This window comes from Herpailurus yagouaroundi, unplaced genomic scaffold, assembly GCF_014898765.1.
Source record: "Herpailurus yagouaroundi ecotype Mexico unplaced genomic scaffold, PumYag 182, whole genome shotgun sequence".
NCBI classification, from domain to species: Eukaryota; Metazoa; Chordata; class Mammalia; order Carnivora; family Felidae; genus Herpailurus; species Herpailurus yagouaroundi.
This window is the reverse complement of record NW_024412413.1, coordinates 8,779,892-8,794,373: the sequence shown is the minus strand read 5'-3', so window position 1 is coordinate 8,794,373 and position 14,482 is coordinate 8,779,892. Positions and strand designations below refer to the sequence as shown.

The window sequence follows — 14,482 nt, the reverse complement described above, 5'->3', positions numbered from 1 at the left end:
AAATTTTTTTTTTTCAACGTTTATTTATTTTTGGGACAGAGAGAGACAGAGCATGAACGGGGGAGGGGCAGAGAGAGAGGGAGACACAGAACCGGAAACAGGCTCCAGGCTCTGAGCCATCAGCCCAGAGCCCGACGCGGGGCTCGAACTCACGGACCGTGAGATCGTGACCTGGTTGATGTCGGACGCTTAACCGACTGCGCCACCCAGGCGCCCCTTGGCTTGCTCTTTACCCTTGATATTCTAGGGCCTTACGATCTTGTTTTCTTTGTTCTCTTTTCTTCCAGTTCTGCTTTGTTCAAGTAAAAGGAAGATTACAGTGGGAAATTCTCTTTTATTTATTTTTTTTTTTTAATTTTTTTTTTTTCAACGTTTATTTATTTTTGGGTCAGAGAGAGACAGAGCATGAACGGGCGAGGGGCAGAGAGAGAGGGAGACACAGAATCGGAAACAGGCTCCAGGCTCTGAGCCATCAGCCCAGAGCCCGACGCGGGGCTCGAACTCACGGACCATGAGATCGTGACCTGGCTGAAGTCGGACGCTTAACCGACTGCGCCACCCAGGCGCCCCTGGGAAATTCTCTTTTAAATTCTTATATGTGAGATGGACTTTTTTTAAAATATATTTTTTATTTTAGAGAGAGAAAATCTTAAGCATTCCACACTCAGCACAAAGCCCTACACAGGGCTCCATCCCATGACCCTGGGATTATGACCTGAGCTGAAATCAAAAGTTGGATGCTTAACTGACTGAGCCACCCACACACTGCTGAAATGGAGTTTTTAAATCAAAATTTACCCTGAAGTTTTTAATTTTTGGTTTTAATTAATTTAGAATTCCATTTATCAGTGATATTTTCATATGTACTATTTCTGAGGGCCACATAAATTTCATGGATAGTAAAAACTGTAATTTAGTAAACAATACTGGTAGAGATAACCTTATCCTTCTTTTCTAGGATATAGCAACAACTAGACAACCAGTTGTGCTACTCATGTTGCTTTAAGGAATATTTTGAATTATTTTCAATCTTTAGTTTTTTTTGAGTATAACTCTGTGAGAGCTTCCTTTAGGCAGAAATAATTCGGGGTTCTGCATCCCACACACATGTTAAAAGAGGTTTTCACAGCTTTCATGTCTACCAGTTGTGAAACGAGGTTCCTGTTTGGTTGCGTTGTTTCTACCATTTTGTTAGTTGTGTGAGAGTGGGGGAGGGAGGGAGGATTGGTGTGTATCTGGCTTTACAGTTTTGTTTCTATAATAGAGAACTTTGAGTTTTGCAAGTTTCATTATCATTTGTTATTTAGTCATATAATGGAATTGATACGTAACGGGGCTAAAATACATAATTTTCCTTACTTGCACATGTTCTCTTTCTTGACTTTTATTTTGTGTTTTGTGTTCTGTTCCTTGATAACTATTTGGATAATGTGACTTCATTTTTATTTTGATTTTTTTAAATGATTTAAATCGGTGCTTGTTCACTTTTAAAATCTGTGCCCCTCTTTGGTAAATAAAAAAATCATGGGGCGCCTGCGTGGCTCAGTTGGTTAAGCATCCAACTTCGGCTCAGGTCATGATCTCATAGTTCCTGGGTTTGAGCCCCCACGTTTGGCTCTGTGCTGACAGCTCAGGGCCTGGAGCCTGCTTTGGATTCTGTATGTCCTTCTCTCTTTGCCCCTCCCTCACTTGCACTCTGTCTCTCTCAAAAATAAATAAACATGAAAAAAAATTTTTTAAAATCACATGCCCTTTGTTTTTGTTTAAAATTTTTTTCATGTTTGTTTATTTTTGAGAAACTGGGGGGGCGTGGTGCAGAGAGAGAGAGGGAGAGGGAGAGGGAGAGAGGGAGAGAGAGAATCCCAAGCAGGCTCCGTGCCAGCAGTGCAGAGCCGGACTTGGCTCGATCTCATGAACCAAACCATGAGCTCATGACCTGAGCTGAAATCAAGAGTCAGAGGCTCAACCGACGAAGCCACCCAGGAGCTTTTTTTCGTCTTGAACACAGAAAGAAAATCACAGCATATCGACAGAGGTCTGCTTTTTTAACTTCACGGTCTTTACCCCATTCTGGTACTACCCTCCTGCCAAAGGTGATAACCAACCTTCTGATTTTAATGTCACCTTCAGAGAGTGGTTGACTTAGAATACCTTGGAGCGGTATAAAATGTTCTAATAATAATACAGTTAAAGATTTACAGATATTCAAAGTACAACATTTCTAATAGCAGTAAGTTTCTAGAAAAGAGAAATTAATTAGTTCAAATTATGAGAACATTTTCAGGAAAAATTATGTATTTTAGTGGAGGCTGACAGGACCATTTTAATAAAAAGCCATTTTGGGCTTCATAGTCCTTTATTGGAAACTGTAAGGGCCATCAGTATTTTAGAATTTAGAGATTTTCTTTGTTTTTAGAAAGCTAACAAGATGCTTTTACCGTATATTATGTAATGTCCCTGCACAGTCAGGGGCAGCACTTTGTAGTTGAATACGTTAATATTTCGGCAGCCAGAGCTATGACTGTTCTCACTTTAGTGGGGACGCTATAAATAGTCTCATGTCAGTTCAGGTCAGATTTGGCTGCCAATTAAGTTCAGATCAAGTATTTCTACCAGATGAATTACAGAAAACTGGTGGTTTTCAGAAGTTTTTGGATTTGGGAATTGCGGCTAAGGGATCATGGGCCCGTGTTTACTCTCTGAGCCCTAATGTTTAGTGTCTTTTGTTCACCTTCAGAAAATGAAACCTGCTTTCCTTTTTTTTCTCCTACAGGATACAAGATTAAATCTGTTTTCTACAGGCCAGTTAATAGAAATTAGGACACCTCTTCACAAAGCTTGATCCCTTAGGCGGCTGTCACTGTCACGTGGCGCCTTCTACACTCCTCTGGCTTTATGTTAAGAATCTTCTGGTTCCTTTCCCCATTCTCCTTTCAGAAGTGCTTTGTGGTAATAAATAGTAAAGAAAAAGGATATAACGTGCCGTACTTCACGTAAGATATATCCTATCTCGTGTAATAAGGTTTCGGAAGAAGCAGCAAGCTTTTCTCTGGACTGACCTTTTCTACTATCAGCTAATGTGGTAGCTTTAAAAATAAATCTTTCTGAAAGGAATCTGCGCTTTTGGTAAAACAAAAATCCAGCGGTACAAAAGTATAAATAAAAAGTAGAAGCTTTCTCCTGCCCTTTGGTGTTCCTCACCCAGCCAGTGTTTGACCAGTTGTTTTAGAGCTTTTCTAGGGGTTTGGATCCTTTTTGGTTTGTTTGGTTTGCTTTGTTTTTGTTCAGACATTCCAGAGGACCGTTTGGGAAATTCCAATTAGACATTAAACCCCACTTGGACTAAGTTTGTGTTCATTAAGTGTTGAACTATGGAGACGGCCTTTTCTGTTCTAGTTGGCATGTATAAATTTTATTTCGGGAGCTGTTTGTCCAAATTGCATCCTTATGAAATAAATGTTAATTAGATTTTTTTTCATATTAATTGTTCCAAACTGAGAATATCTGAGTATTACCCACATACAGAAGTAGAAATAACAATGACTTAGTGATTTATTTAGCAAAAAGTAACTTTTTTATGTAAAAAAATCATATGTAATATTTGACAGTGCACACTTACTTTTAAGGAGCACTTTTAGGAAGTGGGATGTTAGCTCATTTGCCAAGTCAGGGTTCTCAAGGTAAGCATGTGGGCAGCAGGACGCAGATGGGGTCCCAGCAATTATTCCTGAGAATATTACTGAAATTGTTTGTGTTTTTAAGCCCATGATAAATGTAATATGAGCTTAATGCATTTATCCATGAATGCCCTTTGGGAGAACGTGTAAGTTTTTGTTTTATGTGTTTATATGGAATCCAGATTTTTTATTTTTTAGTTCAACAAACATTGATTGACTGCTAGTTACGTGAAGAACTGGCTTCATAATAGAGAGATAGAGAATGTTGGGACATTCCAGAGCACTGTCCAGAGAGTGCTAGAGAAAAAAGCTGAGAACCACTTTTCCTAAGTCATAATGAGGCTGTCAAATATCCTTTTTTGTTTTTTAATTTTGTTTGTTTGTTTATTTATTTAAGTTTATTTTTATTTATTTAGAGAGCATGTGCATGCAGGTGGGGAGGGGCAGGGAGAGCGGGAGACAGAACCCAAGCAGACCTGTGCTGTCAGCACAGAGCCTGATTTGCGGCTCAAAATCACGAACCGTGAGATCATGACCTGAACCAAAATCAAGAGACTGATGCTTAACCAAATGAGCCACCCAGCCCCCTCTTTGTTTTTAATTTTTAATTATTTTGAGGTAGCGCGTGCATGTGCCCACAAACCCATGAGATCAAGACCTGAGTGGAGATCAAGAGTTGGCGTTTAACCAGTTGAGCCACCCAGATATACCTTTTTTTTTTTTTTTTTTTAAATTTTTTTTCTTCAACGTTTATTTATTTTTGGGACAGAGAGAGACAGAGCATGAACGGGGGAGGGGCAGAGAGAGAGGGAGACACAGAATCGGAGACAGGCTCCAGGCTCCGAGCCATCAGCCCAGAGCCCGACGCGGGGCTCGAACTCCCGGACCGTGAGATCGTGACCTGGCTGAAGTCGGACGCTTAACCGACTGCGCCACCCAGGCGCCCCAGCCCAGATATACCTTTTTAAATGAGGGTGTGCCTAGTAAGTTTTGGCTGAAATGTATTAAACTGAAAGACATTCAGTCTCAAACTGCTTGGTACCGATTCTTTAGCTAGCACTTCCCCCACTGTACCCCTACTACCCCTGCCGCCCCTGTACACATAGGGTCTGGATTTTTTTTTTCCCTAGTCCTTGTACCTGGTACCATGTATGTGGGACAGAAGAAATAAGTAGTCATTAGTGTTCCAGGCTGCCTGTTTGCCATCTTAGAACCTCAGATGCCTTGTTTTTGCAGAGTACCTATAGACTATTGTTGTTGTTGTTATTCTTGTTAAGTGAAGGTCAAGGCCCCTGCCTTTGTCCTCTCCTTGTGGAGCTTTGTTAGGATTCAGTACTACATTGAATAGGAGCTTCTCTGATATGGCTGGGAATTGTGGGAGCTAGAGATTTCTAAGGACTTTATGGCAAAGATCTGGCTGGGGAGTGTCAGAATCTAGGGCCCCTTTCCTTTTAGTGGTATTTTGGAGGCGCTGGAAACACATGCTCGCCTTTGACATTACAGTCTCTAGTCATTAAATGAAGGAAAAATTGCCGGTTGATGAAAGGAAACTTGACTATGAAATGTAGTAGTGGAGCTCCTGGGGCTTCTGACTCTTGATTTCAGCTCAGGTCATGATCTCAGGGTCCTGAGATCAAGCCCCACATCAGGCTCCACCCTGGGTGTGAGCCTGCTTGGGATTCTCTCTCTCCCCCCTTTGTCCCTCTCCCCACATCATGTTCTCTCTCTCTTAAAAAAAAAAAAAATGTAGTAAAGGGGCACCTGGGTGGCTCAGACAGTTGAGCATCCAACTTCGGCTCAGGCCATGATCTCACAGTTCATGGGTTTGAGCCCTACATCGGGCTCTGTGCTGATAGCTCAGAGCCTGGAGCCTGCTTTGGATTCTGTGTCTCCCTCTCTCTGCCCCTCCCCTGCTTGTGCTCTGTCTCTCTCTCTCAAAAATAAGTAAACATTAAAATAATTTTTTTTTTTTTAATTTTTTTTTTTAACGTTTATTTATTTTTGGGACAGAGAGAGACAGAGCATGAACGGGGGAGGGGCAGAGAGAGAGGGAGACACAGAATGGGAAACAGGCTCCAGGCTCTGAGCCATCAGCCCAGAGCCCGACGCGGGGCTCGAACTCACGGACCGCGAGATCGTGACCTGGCTGAAGTCGGACGCTTAACCGACTGCGCCACCCAGGCGCCCCAAAATAATTTTTAAAAAATGTAGTAGAAATAAAACTATTATTAAGTGGGACTGATGTAAAATAATAAGCAAAAGTTTGCTATAAAGTCAAGCAAAGAAAATAATCTTAAGTAGTAAAAAGCCAGTTAGCAAATTAAACAATAAAAAATATCACATTTAAAAATAGTGCTGAATATTTTAGGCAGTTAGGTAGAAGTTAGAAGAGTAATATAATTTTCCTCTATGATAGGAAATGGTAAATAATTCAAGATAATTTAAGAGTAATAAAGGATATAAATTTGGAGAAACTTTAGAGTATTTGAAACCAGTACATTTAAAGATGGCAAAGTATTCATTATGAATTTCAAAAAAGGTGTTAACATATTACAAGTATGCTCTGTAGCTAATGCAGATTCTAAATTTTATGTGCATTATTAAACTAGTCAGATTTTCTATTTTGTTTTGAATTAATTTGGTAATTTCTGGCTTTCAAAGAGTTTTCCTATTTCATCAGAGTTGTCTAGTAGATTGACTTAAAGCTGTTTATAACATTCTTATTTATTTATTTTTGAGAGAGAGCATGCATGTGCATATAGGAGAGAGGGGCAGGGGGGAGAGAGAGAGAGAAAGAGAGAGAGAGAGAGAGAGAGAGAGAGAATATCTCAGGCAGCCTCCACACCCAGCAGGGAGTCCTAACATTCTTTTATTATTTTAATCCCTATAGGATTTAGAGTGGAATGTTCTTTCTTGCATATTTGATATTGGTACTTTGTGTGAATTTGTGCTTGCTTTCTTTTATTCTATTCTAGCTATAAGTTTATCAATTTTATCAGTCTTCTCAAAGAACCAGCTTTGAGTTTCATAGATTTTCTCTGTTGTCTTGCTGTTTGTTTTCTGTTGTTGATTTCCAGTCTTTGTGTCATATTACTTGCTTTGGATTTAATTGGCTCTTCTTGTTCTAGCTTCTTAGAGGTGGAAACTTAGGTCATCAGCTTCAAACCTTCCTTGTTCCCTAAGCATTTAACGGTATAAATTTCCTGAGCCTGGGAAAGAGCCCAGTGCGGGGCTTGAACCCACAAACTGTGAGATCTTGACCTGAGCTGAAGTTGGATGCTTAACCGACTGAGCCACCCAGGCACCTCAATGTCACACTCATTTTTTTTTTTTTTTAATTTTTTTTTTCAACATTTATTTATTTTTGGGACAGAGAGAGACAGAGCATGAACGGGGGAGGGGCAGAGAGAGAGGGAGACACAGAATCGGAAACAGGCTCCAGGCTCCGAGCCTTCAGCCCAGAGCCTGACGCGGGGCTTGAACTCACGGACTGCGAGATCGTGACCTGGCTGAAGTCGGACGCTTAATCGACTGCGCCACCCAGGCGCCCCAATGTCACACTCATTTTAATAGGGTTCGTTGGCCCCTCTTTGGGCTTTGTGCTGACAGCTCGGAGCCTGGAGCCTGCTTTGAATTCTGTGCTCCTCTCTCTGTCTGCCTCTCCCCCGTTTGTGCTCTCTCTCTCTCTCAAAAATAAACATTAAAAACTCTTTTAATATGTTTTTTTCGAAATAATTTCTAATTTGGTTTGTGATATCTTCTTTGACTTGTGTGTTACATATAAACTTTTTTTTTTATGTTTATTTATTTTTGAGAGAGAGACAGAGTGTGAGTGGGACTTGAACCCATCAACCACAAATAATGACCTGAGCTGAAGTCGGATGCTCAACCGACTGAGCCTCCCAGGAACCCCCCTTTTTTTTGTTACTAATTTCTGATTGAAAATTCTCTTGTGTTCATAGGACTATCTGGTCCATGTACTATCTGGTTTCAGTCTTTTGAGGTCTATTGAAACTCATTATAATCTTGTTTAGTAAATGTTCTATGTGTATCTGAAAGGAATATGTGTTCCACTGTCCTTGGGTTTAATGTGTTATTAATGTTAATTAATTGATAGTTGATAGTGCCGTTCATATCTTACATATCTTTATTGATTTTATTTCTACTGATTAATTTCTGAGAGGAGTGTTGGCCATTTCCAGCTATAGTTGTGGATTTGTCTATTTCCCCTGTCAGTTTGGTTCATTTTTACTTCATGTATTTTGAACCTCTAAAAGTAGGCATATGCACATTAAAGATTGTTCTGTCTTCTTGGTAAATTGAACCCTGTGTAATTATAAAATGCCTCCTTTTCTCTGTGGTAATATTCCTTGTCTTGAAGTCTACATTATGTGAGTCTGCTTCCATTTAATATAGTCACTCCTGCTTTCTTATGGTTAATGTTTGCCTAGTATATTTTTCCTATTTTAATTTTTAACCTATTTGTGTCTTTTTTTTCTTAAATGAGTTTCTCTTATTATTATTTTTTAAAATGTATGTTTATTTTTTGAGAGAGAGAGAGTGTGAGCAGGGAGGGGCAGAAAGAGAGGGAGACAGAGAATCTGAAGCCAGCTCTGTGCTGTTAGCACAGAGCCCTCCACAGGACTCAATCTCACGAACCATAACATCATTACCTGAGCTGAGGTCAGATGCTTAACTGACTGAGCCACCCAAGTGTCCCTTAATTAAATTTCTTCTAGATACCAGATAGGTCCTATGTGTTGTTTTGGTTTTAAATCCAGTCTTACCATCGTTGCTTTTTAATTGAAGTGTTTAGACCATTTACATTTATTTGATATGGTAGCATTTAAGTCTGCCATTTCACTATTTGTTTTCTATTTACCCATCTGTTTTATGTTTATTCTTTCCTCTTTTCCTGGCATATTTTTTATTACTTTTTTACTATTCTGTTTCCTCTCTTGGCCTATTAGGTATAAATCTTTGTTTTATTTTTACAGTAGTTGCTCTAAGGTTTAAAATATGCATGTTTAACTAATATTGTCTGTTTTAAAATAATATGCTGCTTTATTTATAGTGTAAAAACTTTATGGAGTATCCTTTCATCTTCCACATACCTTTGGGCTATTGTTGTCGTACCTTTTACTTCTGCATATATAATAAACCCCACAATTCATGTTACTATTTTTGCTTTTAATGATAAAAATTCTTTTACATTTACCCACATATTTGCCACTTCCACTGCCCTTAATTCCCTTGCTTAGATCTGAGTACCCATATCTGCATCATTTTATCTTTAGCCTGAAAGCCTCAACATTTCTTGTAGAAAAGATCTGCTGGCAGTGAATTCTCTCATCTTTTTTGTTGAAAAATCTCAGTTTCTCCTGCATTTCTGAAGGGTATTTTTACTGGCTATCAAATTTTAGTTGCATGGTTTCTATCTTTCTGCATTTTAAGCTGTTTTTCTGTTGTCATCTATCTTGTATCATTTCTAATGGGAAGTCAGATGTTCTTAGCATTGTTCACCTGTGTCTAGTTTGCCTTTTCACTCTGGCTGCTTTATATAATCTTCTCTCTGGTTTTCAGCACTTTGGTGAGGACAGTGTATCTTGGGTGGTTTTCCTGGAGTTCTTGGATTTGTGGGCTTAGAAATGTCAACAAATTTGGGAAGAGTTTTAGTAATTATTTTTTAAGTATCCCCCACCCACATTTTTTGGGTCTGAAATTACACATAAGTTATATTACTTGATGTTGTCTCAGAGGTTACTTTTTTGTTTTGTTTTGTTTTTGTTAATAGGTCATTCCTTTAGTGTCTATTGTGCTGTTGGGTTTAGCCAGTGAAGTTTTCATTTCAGTTATTGTATTTTTCTTCTCTAGACCTTGTGTTTGATTATTTGTCATATCTTTCATTTCTTTTCTCATTTTGTTGCTTTTCTTTCTTTAAATTTTGAACATATTTGTAATGTTTTAAAATTTTTATCTGTTGGGGCACCTGGGTGGCTCAGTCGGTTAAGCATCTGACTTCGGCTTAGGTCATGATCTCACGGTCTGTGAGTTCGGGCCCTGCATTGGGCTCTGTGCTGACAGCTCAGAGCCTGGAGCCTGCTTTGAGTTCTGTGTCTCCCTCTCTTTCTGCCCCTCTCTTGCTCGTGTTCTGTCTCTCTCTCTCTCTCAAAAATAAATAAATGTTAAAAAAAAATTTAAAATCTTTATCTGCTGATTCTATAATTTTCACCATTTTTTAGTTTGTTTCTGTTGACTGACATTTTTTCTTTTAATTATGGGTTACATTTTCCTGCCTCTTTGCATGTAATTTTTTATTGGATGTTGTATGTTGTGAATGTTGCATTATTAGTTATCTTGATTTTGTTGTCTTCCTTTAAAGAGGATTGAATTTTGTTTTGGCAAGCAGTTAAGTCACTTGTGGGTTAGACTGATTTTTTTTTTTTTTTTTTAAGGCTAGTTTTTAAACTCTTAGGTTGATCTAGAATTGCTTTATTTAGGCTTCTGCATTTAGCTCTCTAATAAGACCTGGCCTGTCTAGGGTCTCTGCTGAATGCCTGCAGTGTTCATTGAAGTTTCCACTCTGGCTGGTTGGAGTTCAGATATCTCCCATATGGTTGTCAACTCTGGGAATTGTTCAGTTTCAAGTCCTCTAGTTGTTTGTTTCACACACACCTGCCACCCTCAACAGTTTGGCTCTGCCCAGCCATGTAGAATTCTACGCTACAGGTTGGTATAGCCAAAGACTCAAGGAGACCTTCTACAAAATTTTGAAACTATTTCTATATGTGGAGCTCCTTCCTCTCTGATACTCTGCCCTGGCAGATTCCAGCCTTCTTAGCTCCCCTAAACCCTGAACTTTGTCACCTCAACCTGTTTAGCTCACTGGGCTCTGCTTGTGGTCATTTCCACAGTGCTACAGTGTAGAAAGTACCTCCAAGCAGAAAGCCACAGCCTTCATAGGACTCACCTTTGGTTCCTCTCTCTCAAGAATCATAGTGCTAACTGTTGTTCAGTGCCTAAAACAGTTTTTTCCTATATTTTGTCCAATTTTCTAGTTGCTTAAAATGAGAGGGCAAGTCTGGTACTAATTGCTTCATCATGGCCTGAGCAGAAGTTGAGAGGTATTGTTTTTATTTTCAATTTATAGGTAAGGAACTCATGGCTACAGATGTTTAAGGAATTATTCCTTCTGTACTCCTTTTAGCAGATGGATACTCTTTATGTTTGTCTCTTTAAAACCATATAACTTACCGCCAGCCACATTGACCCCTGTCTGCTCTAGACCTGGGTTTCGCTTTTTCTGCAAAGGTCAAGGTAGTTAGTATTTTAGACTTTGGGGGTCACATAAAGTCTATGTCACATATTCTTCTTTATTTTACAACCTTTTAAAAATGTGAAAACCATCCTTAGCTAGTGGGCCACACAAAACCACACCATGGCCAGATTTGGCCTGGGGGTCACAATTTACCACCCCAGCTGTAGACAGTGCCTTTGTATCTTAGACTTTCCTAGGCCCCCACTTATTCAAAAGTCATATAGTCTTTATCTTATTCCCTAGGGTCTTGCTGACAACAAGATTTATTCAGCTTTTGGTTTGGGGCAAGCATATCCATCATTATGTTAGTTTTCAAATGAAGAAACTTTGGCATAGAGAGGTTAAATGCCGGACACACAGTTAGTAGGTGGCAGAATAGAGATTTATTTATACTTAGGTCTGTCTGATTTTAAAGACTTCCCCCCGCTCACCATCCCCAAACATTTGAAACCATATGCTATACTAGCTCTGACAGAATAGCTCATTTGGTTTAAATAAAAATTCATGCTGATATTTTAATGGTTAATAATGGTGTAATATTTTTCTCACTCATGAGAATGACAGAATCGTAGCTCTTCAAGGTTGGAAGAAATACTGACTGTATCAAGTCCGGACTCTTGCTGATGTTGGAATCCCTTCAGCAGCATCTTCGTCAGCCATGCTATTTCCATTTAAATATCTTGACTGTCTCTATGGGCAGCCATTAGTTTCGGTCTTACCTTCTGGTAAGACCAGAACAAGCCTGTTCTGCACATTGAAGTTCTTCAAATGCCCTCCCTTTCAGTGTCAACCAGATTTTTTTCAATGATTTCTCATAGAACCTGGCATCCAGTCACCTCATGGCCTACTCTCTTTTCTCTTTATTTCAGTTTATCCATGGTCTTATCAATATGACACTCAGACAGTAGGAAGCAATGGACTACCGATGCACACACCAACATGGTTTGTTCTCAAAAACATGCTGAGTTGAAAGAAGCCAGAAGCCAAGAAAGTACAGCCTGTATGTTTCCATTTATATGAAACTCTAAAAAACAAGTCTGTAGTGACAGAAGGCAAATCAGTGATTGTTTGGGGTTAGATGTGGGGTGAAGGGGATTGACTGGGGTGAAGCACAAGGACATTTCTTAATGGTGGTGGTGGTTGGTTACATGGGTATATAAATTCATCAAATTTTATCAGACTGTACACTTTAGTGGGTACATTTCATTGTGGACATATCTCAATAAAATGGACTAAAAATATACAGTTCAGGGGTGCCTTAGTGGCTCAGTTGGGTGAGCACTGGACTCTTGGTTTTGACTCAGGTCGTGATCTCACAGTTTGTGGGTGTGAGCCAAGCATCAGGCTCCACACTGCAGCGCGGAGCCTATTTGGAATCCTCTCTCTCCCTCTTTCTGCCCCTCCCCTACTCACGTGCATGCATGTGCGCATGCTCTCTCTCTCTCCCTTTCTCTCAAAATAAGCATTTAAAAAATGCTTTAAAAAATGTACAGTTCTCAGAAATGAACGTGGTGCTCTAGTACTGGTTTTACCAGTATAAAATATAATAGAACTAATACTTCTCACCATCTGAATACTTTGAATCCCTATTAATAATTTACCTGTTTTAAGGAACTCCTTCATAGTGTTGATACATATTAAAATCAAACTTAACTAAAACCTCTCTCATATGTGTTATTATCAACCTTGATATAATTCCTTCTATTTAAAAAACACTCATTTTTGAGAGAAAAAGAGAGAGCATGAGTGGGGCAGGGGCAGAGAGAGAGAGGGAGACTCAGAATCTGAAGCAGGCTCTAGGCTCTGAGGGGTCAGCACAGAGTCTGATGCAGGGCTCGAACTCACGGACCATGAGATCATGACCTGCACTGAAGTTGGACGCTTAACCAACTGAGCCACCCAGGTGCCTAACTCCTTCTACTTTTACAGTTGATTCTTTAAATGTGTTCTCTGTGTACCCAGAGCACTTTTTCATACATAGCACTGTGATAATAGCATTTATCTCATTGTTGTGATTTTTTGGTTCAAATGTCTGCCTCTCTGATTAGTCAGTGAACTTCCCCTGCAGAACCCTAGTCCCTTTTGTATCCCTGGATCCCAGTATAATAATTGGGTATCGCAGGCACTCAGTAAATGTTCAGTTGAATACTAAAGAATGAGGGAATAGATTTTTTTCTTCAGAGCCCATCTCAGATATATGTCCTCCAACAAGTGTTTCTGATTTTCTGCTCTTCAAAGCTAGGTTAGGCATTTCTGCTGGCCCTGTCACTAATATTTTGTGCTTATCCATCCCATTATAATTTATACTGTTTTCATATTCAAGGATATTCACTGCACTATTTATAGTAGTATAAGTAGCAACTTACCTATCCAATAACAGGGAAATGGTTAAATTATGATTCATTATAACAGTGGAATCTAAGCTATCATTAAAATAATATTGTAAAATAATGTTTAAATGTTTATTTTGGGGGGGGGGGTAGAGAGAAAGGGATAGAGAATCCCAAGCAGGCTCCACACTGTCAGCACAGAGCCTGACATGGGGTTCCATCTCACGAACTGCGAGATCATCACCTGAGCTGCAATCAAGAGCTGGTCGCTTAACCAGCTATGCCACCCAGGAACCCTTGTGAAATAATTTTTTTTTAAAGATGTGGTAGGGGTGCCTGTGTGACTCAGTCCTAAGCATCAGACTTCAGCTCAGGTTATGATCTTGTGGTTTGTGAGTTCAAACCCTTCATCAGGTTCTGTGCTGAGAGCATAGAGTCAACTTCAGACCCTGTCTCTCTATCCCCCTGCCTCAAAAAAACCCCATAAAGATGTAGTAAAATGTTTTATAAGTGATAATGAGAGAAAACAAGACACAAAAGGCTATATTTAGATTTCTGGTTTTAAGAAAAGTAAAATGTATATACACGTACATACATGGCAAAAAGACCAAAAGATTATACAGATGTTAGGAAAGTTTATCTCTTCACAGAGGATTATCAGAGATTTTATTTTCTTTTTCTTCCTCCTTTTTTTTTTTTCACTTTTCAGAAAGCTTGTTACTATAAACAGGAAAAAAATAGTTACTAAAAATGTAATTGAGAGGAGAGGGAGACGTGACAACTAAGAGTAACAAGGGGTTGTGGAACAAAAAACAAAACTTTGCATATATGCAAAAAGTGACAAAATCAGAGTAAAGTCTGTAGTTAATGTATTGTAGCAATATTAAGCTAGTAAGAACAGATACTACACTTGATCTTAGCCAAAAGGTGGATAACTTATGTATTGTAGCAATATTAATTTCCTAGTTTCACTGAGTATACCACCGTTATATAAGGTGTTAATATTAGGGAAAGTTGGGGGAAGATGATATGAGAACGCTCTATACAATCTTTGCAACCCTTCTGAAAGTCCAGAATTATATCAAAATAAAAAAAATGTGATTGAGTATAAATAGGATTATAAACTCCTTAAGGATAGAGAGTAGGTCTTATTCATC

General features: G+C 39.1%; 1 protein-coding gene and 1 pseudogene across 5 annotated transcripts in view; one reads left to right on the top strand and one right to left on the bottom strand.

The window, feature by feature from the left end:
• The window catches only part of TNRC6B (trinucleotide repeat containing adaptor 6B), a 248,718-nt gene that overhangs the window by 17,098 nt on the left and 217,138 nt on the right, over nt 1–14,482 (top strand). The gene's annotated exons all lie outside the window — the stretch shown is intronic.
• LOC121041157 (uncharacterized) lies at nt 14,158–14,265 on the bottom strand (annotated as a pseudogene).